This window comes from Mobula birostris, chromosome 24 (assembly GCF_030028105.1).
Source record: "Mobula birostris isolate sMobBir1 chromosome 24, sMobBir1.hap1, whole genome shotgun sequence".
NCBI lineage: Eukaryota > Metazoa > Chordata > Chondrichthyes > Myliobatiformes > Myliobatidae > Mobula > Mobula birostris.
Genome location: NC_092393.1, coordinates 29,265,703 through 29,279,291, shown reverse-complemented (window position 1 = coordinate 29,279,291; position 13,589 = coordinate 29,265,703). Strand labels below are relative to the sequence as shown.

The 13,589-nt window shown below is 40.0% G+C and overlaps 1 protein-coding gene across 1 annotated transcript in view; it reads left to right on the top strand.

Moving 5' to 3' along the window:
* Positions 1-1,215: 1,215 nt before the first annotated feature.
* Positions 1,216-13,589, top strand: part of pik3r5 (phosphoinositide-3-kinase, regulatory subunit 5) — a 102,977-nt gene continuing 90,603 nt past the window's right edge. Inside the window, exon 1 of the mRNA XM_072242534.1 lies at positions 1,216-1,410. The gene's annotated coding sequence lies outside the window, so the exon portion shown is untranslated. The remainder of the gene's footprint in view (positions 1,411-13,589) is intronic.

The following is a 13,589-nucleotide window of genomic DNA, read 5'->3' as shown; positions in this document are numbered from 1 at the left end:
GCCAATCATGCCCCTATCCAAAATTAAATGAAAGCAGTACTGTTACTAAACAGTAAGCAGTCCTGCCAAAGGATCTCGGCCCGAAACGCTGACTCACCTTTTTTGTCCATGGGTGCTGCCTGGCCTGGTGAGATCCTCCAGAATTTTGTGTGTGTTGCTTGGATTTCCAGCATCTGTAGATTTTCCCTCTGTGCTTTGACTGTTACTAAACAACTACCCTAATTAATTTGCTACGGCTGACTGTGACGGTGAGGTGTTGAGGGTGTTAGTGTTATATTGGGGTAGCTAGAGAGATGGCTGCCATAATGTGGGAGTGTATGTTGCTGTGGTGGAATCTGCACATTGCAAGGAAGAATTTGTCAGCTGCAATTATAACAACCAGAATGCTCCACCTGACAAAATGAAAAGAGGTCATGGGATTTTCCTTCCACATTGCTCCCTATTCCTTGTTTCTGGTGTAAACTGATCCAACACCTTTTACCAATATGCTTCTTTTCCTGGAGGCCAAGCACATGTTGTCTCCTCCCCTCCACCTTGTCAGCTGGGATGATCTGCTCCCTGTCCCGGGAGCAGTAATCTCCTTAGCTGAGGTTTCCCTGCAGCTGTCTGTGAAGAGCTGACTACCAGACGCATGTGGTTTCGTGAGCAGGTGTTCCCGAAGGTCTGATGCTCTCACGTCAAGTAGTAGACAAATGATTTGACAGGTGCGCATTATTGCGGGATTTATGATCACTTATTGGGCTGTAGTGAAGGAAATTATAAAATCCATACTGAAAAGTGCACTTGTCCCAGGATCGCAATAGAATGTTGTATCCCAGAGGAACCAGTATGAACGGGCATAGGTTCACAGTGCAAGCATAGGATTAGTGCTTCTGTTTAGGGAAGAATAAATTTCTGGCTCATGATTTAATAATTTATCAGGAGCCCTTCTGAATTAGATATTAAATTTAATGAAACAACATTGAAGTACAATGAAAATCGGGGTTAATTTTACTAGAATTTATCACCTGTGCTGCATGTAAAGTAAGCACCGAATGTTATTTAAAACAGATCCACAGGAGATCAGTATCACATGAAAAGCAGATGAGCGATTGGATTAGAACCTTAAACTCCACACCCCCTCCTGACCAGTTAGCACCCTCCACCCCCACTTCCTGTTCTTGAGGCTATATATTTTTTTTCAGTTCCTGTTTGTTTTAACTGCATAGATATCAGACAACTTACAGACGGTGGATTTCAGATCCTAGCAGCATTTTTCTTTCACTGAATATCTTCTTCATCAAGGATGTGGTTAAACTCCAGCTCACTGGGTCTGTACACGGGTGCGAAGCTACACTGCAGTCAATAAAAGAATTAGAGAAAATTATCTGAGTGGGAATGGGAAGTCTCCAGATGTCTTGAAAACTACAGGTTAGTTTAGTAACTTGGTTCATTACATTGTATGCCACTGTGAAACACTTAAGTAAACAACAATGAGTTCTTGGAACTTAATATTGCAGAGAATTAAAATAATATAGGTAAATCTCTAAGATCATATGTGACAATACCACTTAAATGCTCCTTTAGGATACATCTTTCTCAGAAGTTTGACTGCATATTAACAACAAATTGTTTAAATATCTCAGCCTATATTGAGCTAGAGGTCGGATAGGTCTGGAATGAGGTGTAGAAGACAGGGTATGAGATAACACATTTAGGAGTGTGATGAGGAGAAATTTCTTCACTCAAAATGGTAAACGTGTGGAGTTCTCTGCCACAATTACTGAACATCCTTAAGGAGGAGGTGGATCAATCTGCAGACATGAGAAGCTCCAAAGGGTATGGAGAAGAAAAGGAAACTGGTATTGAGACACAAGATACGCAGTGATCTCAGTGATTGGTAGAGAACGGTTGAAAGGCCAAATAGCCACCTGCCACACCTGTTTTCTGTGTTTCTATGTTTAACAATACACTGTGACCACATATTATTTCAAGGTAGTGTAAATTTAAATCATGACTTATTTTTTCAATTTAGTACCTTCAGAAGCAATTTTAGATTTTCAGCACCCACCAACACTCAGTACTATAAGAACGCTAAACTTCACAAAATGGAATATATTGTTGCATATTACTTTCACTACCAGTTCCTAAATTTTAATCCATTGTGCACGTGTGAGAATATTTTCACTTCGCCTGAAGTGGTTCAAAATGATCCATTTTAATGAGGGTGTCTTAATCTAAATCTGACCAGGCCTCTGAGCTGCGGTAGTAGTGTAATTATGAAGTTATGATATGGAACCCCAATATAAAAGTGAAAATAATTCAACAGAAAATAGTGAGCATAATTTGGCCAAGCATGAAGTTTGCATATACCAAAAAGACACTTAATGGCACAACATAGGGTGCAGTTAATTCAGTTAATTAACTGCATCTTCTCGTTAGAAAATTCATATTCTTTAAAAAAGGACATATCATAATTTGTGCTTTGAGGGTGGATCTTAGCAACATCTTACTTACTGCCTTATTCCTTTGACTGAATGGGAAATGTATTCCCTGATTGTAATATTTATCCCTGTAGAAAGACATTTTAATAGCTTGTTATTCATTAAAAGTGTGGGTTTGAAGCTGAATTTTTGATGCCTACATTACTGGGGATTCTCTGTACCAGGCCTGAAACCAGAGATAATGAATTACTCTCTTGTGGTTAACTGGAAGCATTTCTGTGATTCTTCAGGAAGGATCATTATTTTTTTAACTAATTGAAAGGCAAAGCTAAATTGTCCAATGAAATTGGACTGATTAGTTTGGAAAATTGTGTATCTTTTTTGTCTAATTGTCAGAGATGGCAATACACCATAAATCTTCTCATTATGTTATCAGGTACATCAATATTATATTCAATTTGCAGATGCACCTGAACAAAATAAAAATTATTTTATTATCGAGTAAAAAGCTTCATCTACACTAATTGTATGCACTGCAACCACTGAGGTAAAGTTGGCTTAACTCATGGTTCTATACACTATATGAATAAAAAAAACAATCATGTTAGATTGAAAAAGGATTGCAATATGTTTGGATATTGTTTTAGAGAACAAAAGCAGTTCCATAAAGAACATTCATAATGCATGCTATCTAAGCGTTTGACTACATAGAAATACTAGACATTAAAATAATGCCAGAGAACTTTTTCACATTAGTGCCAGTTTGCTTGAAGTGCAAACTGATTGCTATTTTTCTTCTGGACTCTTCTATCCCTGCCTCCTCTCAGTTACAACAAAAGATTTCCTACATTCTACTCTGCGGTAAGTCAGTCATGCTAATGTTCTCTGGCATTATTTTAATGCCTAGTATTTCTATGTATTCAAACTCATCACCACCACTTGGATGGCAAGTGTCATAGAGATAAAGGAATGTCCATTTGCATGTGGGTGGACCGTGCAAAACTAAGATGCCAGTTAGGCCAGATTCAGAAACAGCTGGCAGAGGTGCTGCTCTCTGCAGCTTAGCCCTCGTATGTAATAAGCCAGATATTCTAAAACAATTGTTAATAGCCTTTTGTCTTCCAAGCTTCTTCAATAGGAATTTCATAGTATTGAGATTGAACAGATGAAGAACTCAGTGCAAATGAAAAATTGGAGACTTGGAACTGCTGATTTTTTAATTGTTAATTTTACACTTTCACGATGGCAGAATACCCATTTGTCCTTTCCCTTTGATCATACCCACTGTTTGTCAGTAGTTCTACTTTCGGCTTGTGTTAAGTGATGGTCATTACCAGAATATGGGGAATCTATTAAATGGACTTCTTTGGTGATTTGTGGTTGGAGTTATTCTGTCTAGGGCAGTGATCAATAAGCTTCTGGTAAATGGCCCTGACTAATTTTGTGTGACCAGATCTGTCCTTCTCTTTCTGGTGAATGACTTTTAGTTCTTTTCTTAGTATGGTGAAGTTACCGCAAGTGTGACCACACCAGCAGTTACTGTCTCATCCAATGACTGAGGTGCGGAATGAAACCCTGCCTTTAAAACTTACTTCGATATTCTAATAGACTGCAACTGAGTACGTGTGTTGAGCAAAGACAGACGGTATAGGACATTTCCATAAGTGTTGTCTAATGCATAGATTTTGGTCAAGTCTTATGCCATTACTGCAGAGGAGATTCCCTGTTAATCTATTATGTAGCATTCTTAAATGGACCTAGACCTCTTATTGCTGGCTGCTGGGTTCATTAAGTAACATAAATAGCCTTGGAAATTGCTTTATATTTACTGAGATACAGTGTAGAATAGGCCCTTCTAGCTCTTTGAGCCACACCACCCAGCAATTTAACCCTAGACTAATCACGGGACAATTTACAATGACCAATTAACCTACTAACTGGTACATCTTTGGACTGTGGGAGGAAACCGGAGCACCCAGAGAAATCCCACACATTTCACAGTACAGACTCCTTACATATGGCATCAGAATTAACTCCAAACTCCGATCAGCCGGGCTGTAATAATGTACCGTTAACTGCTACGCTATAGCCATGTGTTACGTTTTGTAACTCCAAAACATAAAACAAATTCAAAGAAAAACAAGGGAGCTGGTTCATTTTTTAAATTCAAAACGAGGCACGCATGTATAATGTGGTAACATCATGACATATGCAATTCATATATTTTTACGTATAACCTGCAGTGAACTATTTAAATAAACAAGAATGCTTAATAAAACAATATATTTACAACATTACTCAAATATTACTGAACTATTAAATACACAATATTCCTCCCTGCTTGGCTATAGACTCCAGCTCTATATAGAATGCATCTTCAACTATGTCGACAAATACACCATTTAATACAACTAATATGTACAGACGTCCACAGCGTAGTAAATTTTAAATTGTCCCATTCAGGCCTCAAGATCTAATCACTGTGGAAGTTTTCTTACTCTTGTGGGATAATGTCTTTCCTGACAAAGGTGATCACTCTGCCTGGCAGGTGAGACATGGCTGTGAAACAATCTCAGATTCTGGGGCCACCTCTATGGTGTTTGTAGGAATTCACTCTAAGAATGCAGAAAGTGGTTCTGACAGCTCTAAATACCCTCCTTCTGGGTGCGTGGCTCATAATGTGTGAGTACACAGCCTGATGTCTCCATTTCCTTTACCTTTTGGAAAGCCACCTCACACTGCTTTGTCCATTGCCATTTCTTCCTGATCTGTAGAAAGTTGTTCAAGGGGTGGCGCACAGTAGCCAGGTTTGGCAGGAGCCTGTTATAGTCATTGAGAAATCCTAAAAAAAGAATTGGACCTGTAATACATCCTTTGGCCTTGGGGCATCCACCACAGCTTGAATTTTCTCAGCACACTTGTGTAAATCTTGTGCGTCAATGGTGTGTCCATATAAGTGATGCTTGGTTTAAAGAAATCACACTTGTTGTGTTGTGTTCTGAGCCCATAATCTTCTAATCTTTTTAACGCTGTCAAGATTTTGGATTTTGTAATCCTTACTGGCAACAATTATGTCATTCAGGTAACACTGATGTTATGTCATTCAGGTAACACTGATGGCCTGAGCAGCCTAGTGGCACCTGGTCCATCGCTTTCTACCAGAGTGCAGGTACAGATGCTACTCCAAAAATAAGCCACGCATAGCAATAAAGCCCTTTGCGAGTGTTTATAGTGAGAAACACTTTGGACTCTTCTTTCATCTCCATCTGTAGGTAGGCCTCAGCTAAGTCCACTTTGCTGAAGTATTTCCCACCAGAAAGGTTGCAAAGATATCCTCTGTCCTGGGCAGAGTGTATTGATCTACTTTCAGTACTGGACTGATGGTGACCTTGAAATCTCCACAGATCCTGACAGACCCATTCTTCTTGATGACTGGGGCCACCGGTATTGACCATGGCCTCCACACAGCCTTGGAAAGAATTCCTTCAGACTCCATGCAATCTAGCTCACTAGCTACTTTATCACAGATAGTATAAGGAACCAGACAGGCTTTGTAAAACTTGGGTGTGGCATTTTCACTTAACACTATTTTACCCTTGATATGTTTGCATTTTCCAGTGCCATCCCAGAACACTTCTGTGGCATCATCTAGTACCTTTCTTAATTCGCTTTCAGTTGACTGTATTGCAGGACATGTGGCATGCAGCTGGTGGATGGATCTCCAATCAAGTTGTAGTTGTCTCAGCCAATCATGTCCCCATCATGCTGACCCTCCTGTTTTGACCAAATACTTGTTAGTTGTTGTATTTCACTGTTATGACTACCATTCCCACAGGAGTTATTTTTGCATCAGCATAAGTTCTTTGTTGGATATCTGCAGGCTTCTGTATCTTTGAAATGCCTTTCAAACACATTTTGTGGAATAACTGAAACAGCCAAGCCAGTGTTGAATTTCATTTTAATTAATTTGCCATTTGCTTCTGGCGTAAGTCATATTGCTTGTCTGTTATTAATTCTTGTATTGTGAATGTTAAGGCTTCTTAGTCCTCTGTTATTCTCATCATTATCATACTTTTCATCAGCAGCATGCAGATTAGTGCTCTTTTTGAAACTGAATCTTGACTTTTTATCTTTTACTTTGCCCTTTGCAGTCCATTTGTTTTTGTTTGACCAACATGCTCTTTGTATGTGTCCTATTTTATTGTATTTTCTGCAAGTTCGGCCTCTAAACCTGCACTGGTCCAGTGTGTGTAAGTGAGCATCTGTGAGTTCCTGAAGAAGCACGTGCTGGCTCTTTTATTCTTGACCATTTCTCACTGCGCTCTTCTTTTTAACTTGAACACCTTGCTGCACCTTGACATGTAGGTAGTTGTCCTTGTTGCTGCTGTTATTGCTTTGGAACTCTAAAACATAAAACTAACTCTAAGGATGACAAGAGAGCTGAGAGGTATGAGTCTTAACAACACACAAAAAATGCTGGTGAACACAGCAGGTCAGGCAGCACCTACAGGAAGAGGTACAGTCGACGTTTCGGGCCGAGACCCTTTGTCAGGACTAACTGAGAGAAGAAATTTGAAAGTGGGAGGGGGAGTACCTCTTCCTATAGGTGCTGCCTGACCTGCTGCGTTCCACCAGCATTTTGTGTGTGTTGCTTGAATTTCCAGCATCTGCAGATTTCCTCGTGAGATACGGGTCTTAGTTCACTTTTTCACTTTGAGAGAGGCGTGCGTATATAATGTGGTAGCCTCATGACATATGCAATTCATATCACATATTACATATAACCCAAAGTAAATTATTTAAACAAACAAGAATGCTTAATAAAACAAAATATTTACAATATTACTCAAATATTACTGAACTATTAAATACATAACTGCATGTATTGCAACCTTACAGATGTTGTGGATAGATGGATCTACCTTCTGCCTGAAATGACTTTGAAGTGTGAAAATTCAAAGCTGTGATGACTTAATTCATCAGATGATTTGTAATGTCCGCTGTGGTGGTAAGCAATAGGTCTTGTTGAACAACATGGCATTTTGTAGATTACAGCAGAATCCAATGAGAATCTTAACCTTCTCCACCAATTTTCCTCATTGAGATTTCTGGGGATTTGTAAATCCTAGGAACAGGTTCAGTAAGTCTTTCTACTAATCCCCTTTATAGGGTCAAATGCTGTTTCTTGAAAATGTGGATTCTGTGCATCTCCCTGCACCTAGACGTCATATGACACATTGGTAATAAGAACTCTTTACCTTGGAAGATAACATTACTGCCTGTACAAGGTCATACTGTATCCTGTCACTAAGAATTCTATCAACGTAGGATCAGAATAGAGACAAGTTGGTAAACCCAATAAAAAAAAAATCACTGCAGATGCTGGAAACCTGTAAAAAAACAAAGGACAGAAAATGTTAGAACCACTCAGCATATCAAGTAGCATCTGTGGAAAGGAAAAGAGAATCGACATTTCAGATCAAAAATCCTTTGTTCTACCGTAAGGGTTTTCCCAACATGACAAATTCAGATGAATCTACCTTAAGATTTGAGATTGAGTTACCAATTAGAATCAGAATCAGGTTTAATATCACTGGCATATGTTGTGAAATTTGTTGTTATGCAGCAGCAATACATTCCCATGCATAATAATTTAAAAACTGTAAATTACAGTACAAGGTATAAAGCTAAGTTAAAGTTTGTTAAATTAGTGCAAAAAAAGTTAAATTAAGTAAGTAGTGCAAGAACAGAAAAAAAGTAGTGAGATAGTGTTCATGGGTTCAATGTCCATTCAGAAGTCTGATGGCAGAGAGGAAGGCTCTGAATCATTGAGTGTGTGCCCTCAGCCTCCTGTACCTCCTCCCTAATGGTAACAAGGAGAAGGGGGCATCATGTTCTGGGTGATGGGGGTCCTTACTGATGGATATTGTCTTTTTGAGGCATTGCTCCTTGAAGATGTCCTCACTGCTGGGGAGGTTAGTGCCCATGATGGAGCTGGCTGGGATTACAACTTTCTGCAGCTTTTTCCAATCCTATGTGGTGGCCCCTGCATGCCAGGTGATGCAGCCAGTTTGAATACTCCCAATCGTACATCTGTAGAAACCTGTGAGTGCCTTTGTTGACATACCAAATCTCCTCAAACTCCTAATGTAATGTAGCTGCCGCCGTGACTTCTTTATGACTGCATCGAAACAAGGATGGTGGAATTTATTCCAGACCGTGAAATTTCTACCGACAATGTGTGCTGCCAAAGTCTCTCTAAAATGATTATGTGTCCTCTGGAAACTTGATCTGGTGGTGCAAGTTGAGCTTGTGACATTTGTAAGTTGTAGGTGCCTCAGCAGATAACCCAAAGTTTACAAATTGCTTAGTGGACTCTCAAAGGTCCTTAGGAACTACAGTTGCAGGCTATCAAACTGAGTCTCTAGGCAAGAACTGGGCGGCTGATATTCTTGGGCATTGCTGTTAAAAAGGCTCATAAGGTGGCTTCATTGTTGAGAAACATGTAAGCTGGTGTAAATTTATCAAATTTTATATATTCAAACTTGGAACAAAGTAACAACGAAGTGATAGTACAGGTAGTCCCTATATTACAGCAGAGGTCCTGTGAATTTTTCATAACTCAAAGAGTTCACAAGTTGGAAACTGAGTCGCTGTGTTACAATTTGATCTGTATAAACAGTATGCAAGACAAGCTTTTCGCTATATGTCAGTACATGTGACAATAAACCAATTCCAAATTCCTGCAGCCCAGAGCAGCCAGTAAATCAACCCTGTTGTCTCCCATACACACAGTCTGTATATAAGTCAGGAACACCTGTAGCATTTCAGTGCACATTTGGTGCAACTTCTCATCTTGACAATGAACATGACAGTAACAACTATTTCTTTACTTTCCCAGTGCACAAGCATTATCAGCCAGTTACACGTCCTCCATTTTTATATTCAAAGGTTCCTTTTCACGCGTGCTATATTTTTCAATGTGTAAGTATGTCAACCATTAACACTGTGAAAGGAATGTATACTGGGTATTGAGCAATGAGGAAGGGTTAGTTAGTTAGCACTCTTGTCGTGCGAGGCCCCTTGGATAAGAGTGACCATAATATGGTGGAATTCTTCATTAAGATGGAAAGTGATATAGTTAATTCAGAAACAAAGGTTCTGAACTTAAAGAAGGGTAACTTTGAGGGTATGGGATGTGATAGACTGGCAAATGATACTTAAAGGCTTGACGGTGGATATGCAATGGCAAGCATTTAAAGATCGCATGGATGAACTACAACAATTGTTCATCCCGGTTTGGCAAAAGAATAAACCAGGGAAGGTAGTGCACCTGTGACTGACGAGGGAAATTAGGGATAGTATCAATTCCAAAGAAGAAACATACAAATTAGCCAGAAAAAGCGGCACCCCTGAGGACTGGAGAAATTCAGAGTCCAGCAGAGGAGGACAAAGGGCTTAATTAGGAAAAGGAAAAAAAGATTATGAGAGAAAGCTGGCAGGGAACAGAAAAACTGACTGTAAAAGCTTTTATAGATATGTGAAAAAAAAAAGATTGGTTAAGACAAATGTAGGTCCCTTACAGTCAGAAACAGGTGAATTGATCATGGGAACAAGGACATGACAGACCAATTGAATAACTACTTTGGTTCTGTCTTCACTAAGGAGGACATAAGTAATCTTCCGGAAATAGTAGGGGACCAAGAGTCTAGTGAGATGGAGGAACTGAAGGAAATACATGTTAGTAGGGAAGTGGTGTTAGGTAAATTGAAGGCATTAAAGGCAGGTAAATCCCCAGAGCCAGATGGTCTGCATCCCAGAGTGCTTAAGGAAGTTGCCCAAGAAATAGTGGATGCATTAGTGATAATTTTTCAAAATTCTTTAGATTCTGGATTAGTTCCTGAGGATTGGAGGGTGGCTAATGTAACCTTGCTATTTAAAAAAGGAGGGAGAGAGAAACCGGGGAATTATAGACCGGTTAGCCTAACATCGGTGGTGGGGAAAATGCTAGAGTCAGTTATCAAAGATGTGATAACAGCACATTTGGAAAGTGGTGAAATCATCAGACAAAGTCAGCATGGATTTGTGAAAGGAAAATCATGTCTGACGAATCTCATAGAATTTTTTGAGGATGTAACTAGTAGAGTGGATAGGGGAGAACCAGTGGATGTGGTAAATTTGGATTTCCAAAAGGCTTTTGGCAAGGTCCCACACAGGAGATTAGTGTGCAAACTTAAAGCACATGGTATTGGGGGTAAGGTATTGATGTGGATAGAGAATTGGTTGGCAGACAGGAAGCAAAGAGTGGGAATAAACGGGACCTTTTCAGAATGGCAGGCAGTGACTAGTGGGGTACCACAAGGCTCAGTGCTGGGACCCCAGTTGTTTACAATATATATTAATGACTTAGACGAGGGAATTAAATGCAGCATCTCCAAGTTTGCAGATGACACGAAGCTGGGCGGCAGTGTTAGCTGTGAGGAGGATGCTAAGTGGATTCAAGGTGACTTGGATAGGTTAGGTGAGTGGGCAAATTCATGGCAAATGCAATTTAATGTGGATAAATGTGAGGTTATCACTTTGGTGGCAAGAACAGGAAAACAGATTATTATCTGAACGCTGGCCGATTAGGAAAAGGGGAGGTGCAACGAGACCTGGGTGTCATTATACACCAATCATTGAAAGTGGGCATGGAGGTACAGCAGGCGGTGAAAAAGATGAATGGTATGCTGGCATTCATAGCAATAGGATTCAAGTACAGGAGCAGGGAGGTACTACTGCAGTTGTACAAGGCCTTGGTGAGACCATACCTGGAGTATTGTGTGCAGTTTTGGTCCCCTAATCTGAGGAAAGGCATTCTTGCCATAGAGGGAGTACAAAGAAGGTTCACCAGATTGATTCCTGGGATTCCATATTGATTCCATATGATGAAAGACTGGATCGACTAGGCTTGTACTCTCTGGAATTTAGAAGATTGAGGGGGTTCTGATTGAAACGTATAAAATTCTAAAGGGATTGGACAGGCTAGATGCAGGAAGATTGTTCCCGATGTTGGGGAAGTCCAAAACGAGGGGTCACAGTTTGAGGATAAGGGGGAAGCCTTTTAGGACCGAGATGAGGAAAAACTTCTTCACACAGAGAGTGGTGAATCTGTGGAATTCTCTGCCACAGGAAACAGTTGAGGCCAGTTCATTATTTATATTTAAGAGGGAGTTAGATATGGCCCTTGTGGCTAAAGGGATCAGCGGGTATGGAGAGAAGGCAGGTACAGGGTTCTGAGTTGGATGATCAGCCATGATCGCACTGAATGGCGGTGCAGGCTCGAAGGGCTGAATGGTCTACTACTGCACCTATTTTCTATGTTTCTATACAACTTCAAAATGGACTGCACTTAGTCTCCTAAACTACTTCAACAGCACCTCCACATCCTGAACCTATAACCAAATAGAACAAGGACAGCAGGTGTCTAGGAACATCAACACCTGCAAATTTCTTTTCAAATCCTTCACCTTGGAAACAAATTGCTGTTCCTTCGGGGCTGCTGGGTCTAAATCCTGGAACTCCTTGGCTGCAGTTTGGGGGTGTCTTCACCAGGACGGCAATAGTGGAGTGAAATCTGTATTTGGGATCAATAACATGAGTTGTTACTCTTATTGCACAAGCTGTAACAACTGAATTGGAAAATAGAAGTGATCTATGTCACCAGGCAGTGTTTATGCAAAGTTAACGTCTGGAGTTACAATATATGATTACTTGAGTCATCAAAGCTAAAACAAATGGATTTATTACAGAGGGAGTGAATTTAAGACCTATTCATTTAGATAAAACAAAAAAGTATGGTTTTTAGAATACGCTACGTCCTTGAAACAGGAAGTAATTTGAAACTTCCTCTTGGGACAAGAGTCATTTCCCTTTTTCAGTTGGCAAGAGCAGTCCATTGGCCCTTCACTACAGAAATGGAGAAGTCGCACAGCATGGGAAAAAAAATCATAAATTAGGTGACATGATTCATCTTGTTGCCTTACTTTAAACAATCTGCATTTGTGCAAATTTGGATTGAGATTACAGGAGCCAGCAGACGAAAACAGAGAGAAAAAAAGACTGTTGAAGCTGGAAATGTGAAGTAAAAAGAGAAAATGCCAGGAAAGACCAACAGTTAAGGCAGCATGTGTGGCAAGAGAAACAAAGTTAAGATTTCAGACCCCTGTCTCTTCCTCAGAAAGGGCCAAATAAAGGATCTTTGATCTGCAATGTTAAGTCTATTTCTTTTTCTACAGCTGCCTGTGTGTTTCCAGCATTTGCGGTTCTTTGATTTTCATTTACTGCAGAATTCTCTGCCACTTCTCTTACAAGAATGCCACTTGACGAAGTTCTCCTTTGCTCTCTGGTGTTACCTTCATCTGTGTCTTTTGTCATCTTTACCTTCAATGGTTTCAGTTTCTTTTCTAGTAAGCTGCTGACCAACAATTGTTTTTACTGTCACACCTCTTTCACACAGCCCCTGACTCCAACTCGCCCCATGTGGATTCCAAATGAAATTCTAACTGACACCAACTGGATCATAGGCATGTTCAAACTATCCAGTATTTCTATAAGCTATATTGTTGACACATCCTGAGGTCCATTTTAGTACTGTGCATAAATGCACGTATGTTCTCTGCAGCAACACCACAACACTAATGCTCTATCTCAAAGCTGTCATCATCCACAGTTCCAAATTTGTGCTGGAACACATGACTTTTTCTTTCCTTTCAGATTTTAACATTTCCAAATCAGCTCTTGAAATATAATGTCCTTCCTGGCCTTCTTCCCTCTTCACTTTCCACTGAACCCCTACTTCTCCCATTTCTTCTCACTTCCTGAAGTACTTTCACTATCTCTTCTCATCTTTTACTAACTCTGACCTCGAGTGATTAGCAGTCGGTCGAGACCATATATCCTCCCCCTATTTCTTAACCTTAATTATTTCTGAGTCTGGCATGAACCTTTCCTTAACCTCTGTGTCTAATTGTTTGTCAGGATTCCTGGTGTCAGACTTCCTTTCATCTCCAAAGGTCCAAGTCCACTTGGACACCTCTCTCTGGTCTATTACTCACACTAGATCTATTAATTCCAAACCACCTCTAGGACATTAAATTTTTCTGATCATCCACTAACCTCACTTCA